The 5,498-nt window shown below is 42.1% G+C and overlaps 1 pseudogene; it reads right to left on the bottom strand.

Moving 5' to 3' along the window:
• Nucleotides 1–279: 279 nt before the first annotated feature.
• Nucleotides 280–398, bottom strand: LOC148506801 (5S ribosomal RNA; annotated as a pseudogene).
• Between the last annotated feature and the right edge of the window lie 5,100 nt (nucleotides 399–5,498).

Here is a 5,498-nt window from a genome sequence, read left to right as displayed (position 1 = left end):
AGATGACATATATGTGAGACTATATATGTAGAAAAACAAGTTCCATGAAAAAAAAGGTAAAAAGGGGAACAATAAATAAATAATGAGGAGTTGTTCTTCAATGTTCATAATTCATGTATCATATAGTAACTTAATGGTGGTTATATGATTGTCCATCTTTAATAAATGCCGCATCTTTAGGACCACTTCGGTATCAGTTTTTTGATGATTCTCCAGTTGTAGTATAAAAATAGGCTGGTGGGTCACATGAGAAAGAGTTGCATCTATATGTCCCATATACACCTACAGTACCTGGTCTTCCCCAGAGGTCTCCCATCCAAGTAATAACCAGGCCCAACAGTACTTAGCTTCCAAGACCAGATGAGGTTGGGCGCTTAAACCCAGGTATGACTGTAGGTAACATTAGGACACGCAGTTTACCCTCTTCATCCTCCATCACAGTCATTTTACAAAAAGGGAGCTATTTCATAGCTATCGGTAAATCCTCGTGGAGTCATGCTATCAAGTTCGAAGATCCAGTACATCTCACCACTGGATAGTTTATTTGCAAGATCTCCTCCTCTGTCTCTCAATTCCACAATTTCGATTGCCTTGAATGTCAGTTCATCTGGATATGAATTATGATGTAGACTGAAATGTCTTGATACCATATGTCCTTCTGCCTTGTTCTTAATATTTCGTACATGTTCCTGTATTCTCAGTTTCAACGTATGTTTAGTTTTGCTCACGTATATATACAGAGAGAGATAGAGACAGAGAGAGAGTGGCAATATGAAGATAGATGGCGATAGTGAGCCATGGATTCTGTGTGGGGCTGGATAGATCAGCCCTCACAGGGAAGGAAAAGGAGGTGTGACCACACCTAATGGCTGCCTTGTGTAAAGAGTCCAGGTGGGGCTGATGAGGCAGATCAGGCTGCGAGAGGAGACAGTCTAAGTGGGACTGTGGCACCCAAAGAGTCTAGTGTGCCTGGTGGCTAGTGGGGGCCAGGAGGCCAGTGTCCATACCTGCATGGGTCAAGAAGGACCACAAGAGAGACTTTGTGGAAACCAAGCTAGGCCAGTAGGCCATGTCTGTCCCTGTGACAGACAGGACTATAAGAGACTGTTACATTAGCAGACTAGCTGCCCTGTTAGTCAGGGTTCAAGCAGTGAGGTAGACAATGTGCATGCACTGACATACAGTAAAGTATTACAGTTACAGGTACATGGAATTCCTGACAGCCTGTTTAAAATGCTACAAAAAGTTGTAAAAAAGAAAAATTTGCTGCAGTACCACCAGAGATCTTCCATTAATTTTGTGTACTTAATGCACAATGTACTAAACTTGTTTATATTTTCAATTATTTATTTACTTTTATTTACATAGGACCAACATATTACTCCGAGCTTCACGGAGAATGTTTAATCAGTCTCTTCCCCAGTGAAGCTTACAGGCTAAGGGGCTTATTTATTATTCATCGGGTTTCTCATCCGATAAATAATTATTGAATTTGCAGCTCACAGCTCTAATTTTTCAGAGCTACTTATCATACTTTGCTTGCTGGGACAGTGCATGCAAAAAGAGTCTGTTCCATTGAAGCACTTTACCCATAGTGAAAGACTTCTCTTCCTAGATGCCCTGTAAGGGAAAGCTACTGCATGTGTTTTATATCCAGCGATACTATATCCCATAGGCTATACCAATGGCATAACCAGGGGGGTGCATGTGGGGCACGTTGCCCTGGGCGCCAGGGGCACCCTCTGCAATTGTTGATCCCAGTGCTGAAAGTTCTGCAATCCGGTGAGATGTGTCCCGGGCAGGACACATCTCGCCGGACTGTTCCCAGCAGCGGGCCGCTGGTGACATTTGATGCCAGCCATTTGAATTTGGTACCGTCTGCGAGCCAATTATGGCTAGCCGCATCAGGAGGCAGATGTTGCATGAAGAGCTCCGGCGGCCATGGAAGAGGCCAGAAGATGCTGGGCTTAAGACAGAAGAGCTCTGGTGGCAGTGCCACTGGCCAGGACAGGCCATCAGCAGAAGACTGCGGTTGAGGACTGGTAGGCTACAATTCCTACCTAGACCACCAGGGTGTCGGGCGCTATGCCTGTGGAGTAATTAAGGGGAGGCACCGTTTATTCCCTTGCCCTGGGCGCCACTGGGCTATAGCAGCTAATGCCATCTGAAGATGACACTATCTAACAGTGCTATTGTAAGCTCCAAAAGGCTAAGGGGTATATTTATTACAATCCACAGCAGATGTGATACATTTTTCACACCTAAATACCCAAAGTGAAAATGTAAATTTTCTCTCAGATTTAGAAAAAAAGCTCTTACCATGTGATGGGGATGCAGACATAATCCCATCTGTCAGGATGCCGGCGATTAGAATGCCGGCACCAGAATCCCTACACCAGCTAGAATCCCGGCACCAGCATCCCAATCGTCAGCATCCCAATGGTAAGTAGTGGGGTTAGGAGGAGGGTTACGGTTAGACACTAGGGGGAGGGTTAGGTTTAGGCTGCGGGGGATGAAAGGTTTAGGCTCTGGGGGGAGGGTTAGGTTTAGGCAGAGGGGAGGAAGGGTTAGGGGTAGAAAGAGGTAGTAGGATACTTACCGATAATGTCTGTATCCTAACCCTGTCGGGATGCAAGCGTCGGGATTCTGATGGCTGAGATCCTGAGCGCCAGCATCCCATACCCAAACCATGGGATGGGTAGATGAAAAACTTCCTGGTTCGGAGTCTGGATGTGGCCGGAGTTTGGCTGTGGCCATCGGCAAGCACATAAGTCAGTAGAGGGGGTGATGGAGAGGAATCCATAAGCAGCCATAGGCTAGTGCCTTCTTCAGATTGTATCAGCTACTGGGAACTACAGTAGCTCCTTACTAGGCATAGTCACGCTCCATGTATTGAACCTACATGCAAAAAACAATATTTTGTTTTGTGAGACAAGATATTTAAATGAGTTTTATAGGCTAGAAATTGCACATTTATATGCCTATGCCAGCTTACTACTTGAGTTGTACATGTCCTCAGAGGTTGCACAAATTGAACAACGGTCTAAAAATTTCAAACTAAAGACAGATGATTGTGTAAAAAAATCAGCAGTGTATGGGATTCACAGATCGCAGATTTCAACCAAATGCTCTGCAAATCACTGAAAAAGATCTGTAAAGTATGGGCGCAGATTGCTAGATTGGGAAACCTAAAATCGGGCAACAAATCTTCACATTGTTCAATTGTGATTCTCTGATTGCTGATGTATGGGAGCGTTAAGGCCCAGATTTACAGTATCAACAAATTATATTCTTGTTATCATGTTATCACTCGTTACTAATCTTAAATTGTGCTCCAACCAATCAGCTGCTAACTGTAATTTTTCAAACACATGACAGTTAGGAGTAGAGATGTACGGGTTCGGTTTTACTTGGTTTTACTCAGATATGTTCGGATCTCAAAAACGGCATCTTATTGGCTGTCGCTATCACGTGCTTTGGATAGCCAATAAAATAAATACGAACTTGTGATAATTTTGGCGAAAAGAACTCGAGTAAAACCTAATCCGCACATCTCTAGTTAGGAGCTGATTGGTTGGAGCACCATTTAAGATTAGTAACAAGTGATAACAAGAATATCACTTGTTGATAAAACTGGGCCTAATTTTAATAAATAGATTTTAAAAAGGTCACAACTGAAAGATACTTGATGTACTTTACATAGTTATTAATGTGCACTGACTACTGGAGCAGCTGACATCCAAAAAGTCCTGTTTGCATGACTTCATTTTAGAATGTAGTGGTCTATAGTGTACAACGCTGTGTCTGGAATCCTGCCATAAAATACTGCAGATTGTGCCAGGTGCTTGTACTTTTAAAGATCATTAGGATAACATCCAAAATGAAAGAAGCCTAGGCAAAGGCACAGCAGATCTAAATCGTCTTTTCTGTTAAGGGGGGTATCCACTAGACCAGTGTTGGTTAACCTTGACACTCAAGCTGTTGTGGAACTATATATCCCAGCATGCCCTGCCACAGTTTTAACATGCCCTAATAGCAAAACTGTAGCAGTGCATGCTGGGTTATGTAGTTCCATAACAGCTGGAGTGTCAAGGTTAGCCAACACTGCACTAGACGATAAAGTTGAACGATTGAACGATAACGATAAAATCGTTCAAACATCGTTTGAACATCGTTTGAACATTGTTTGAAAATTTGGTCTTTTAGACATCTATCATCATGCAAACATGCTGGTCAACCTGAAGATGTCGTCAGGCTCAGCATGTTTCCAGATGATGGATGACCCTGCACTAAACGTCTGCTCGTTCAGTGCAGGCACATCACACGACTGACAAACGACTGCGCGATTACAATGTCGTAATCGTGCAGTCGTTTTCAGATCTTGTAGTGGATGCCCCCCATTAGCTTTCATAGTTTACTGAATATTTTAGTGATGCTAATAAATTAAATCTGTTACATACCCCATACATATCAGATCTGCCCATACCAAACTTGAGACTACAACAATTAATAGTATGCAGAGCTCTCCATGTGAAGGCTGGCACTTGTAGTACCACAAGTGCTTGCACTACATTTTTTCATTGTGTTCCCTGGTACCAACCAGTCAGGGGTTTCATGAAGGGTCCAGTGCTACTTAATACTTGACAAGTAATATCTCCCAGTGCTGGGGCCAATAATTGGTTTGTCCCTTGCAAGTGGCTCAGGTCAGTTGTTGAGTAGCACTGAGTTTGTCTAAAATGGAAGAGAGGGAGGGCCGGTTTTCTAGAATTATTTTTATATATTTTCACAAACAAGATCGGTGAAGAACCACCAAAACACTACTTACTGTAGTCAATCTCCCAGAGCGTCTAATGAAGCATTTAGTAGTAGTGGTAGACTTTAGCCATTTTCATAACATGTTTCTAATCAAGAAAAGGTTTGGTGCCATAGTTATATTATTATACATACAGTACATCCCAACCATCCTTATTTCGGTGGGACAGTCCTAATTTGCCCACCAAGGATGTGGAACTTCTACTATGGAGTGATCACACACTCTGTGTGATACTGCCATACCCACATCATGATTGTGATCTCCCAAATGTTGGGAGGTGTACACAGTAGAAAACTCTGAGGGTTTCACAATCTCATATTATTTTTTTTTGTGACCATTTCACAATTTACACACATTTGTGTGTGGGGTACAGAATGGCCCTTAAATTATATTTCACAAGGAAAAAGTTTTATTTTGCTGTAACTGACTTAAATGTTTTATTGTATTGTAAGTGTAGTGCATGTTTATGAGGCAACGTCATGTAAAGTACACATGCTTTAAATTGTGCTTTTGTTGTCTAGAGGTTTTGGCAAAGTAAAGGTAATGAGAGACGTGAGCATGAAGCTTAAGACTACATTGAACATTTCTAAATGCACTTAATACATTTGACAACTTCTATTTGTTTTATAAGTTAACTTATGTATGTAACAGGGAGAGATTATGAAAAGTGTTTAACATATTGATA

The sequence above is a fragment of the Taudactylus pleione genome, unplaced genomic scaffold, assembly GCF_031769625.1.
Source record: "Taudactylus pleione unplaced genomic scaffold, aTauple2 ptg000395l, whole genome shotgun sequence".
NCBI lineage: Eukaryota > Metazoa > Chordata > Amphibia > Anura > Myobatrachidae > Taudactylus > Taudactylus pleione.
This window is presented reverse-complemented; position numbering and strand designations above follow the sequence as displayed.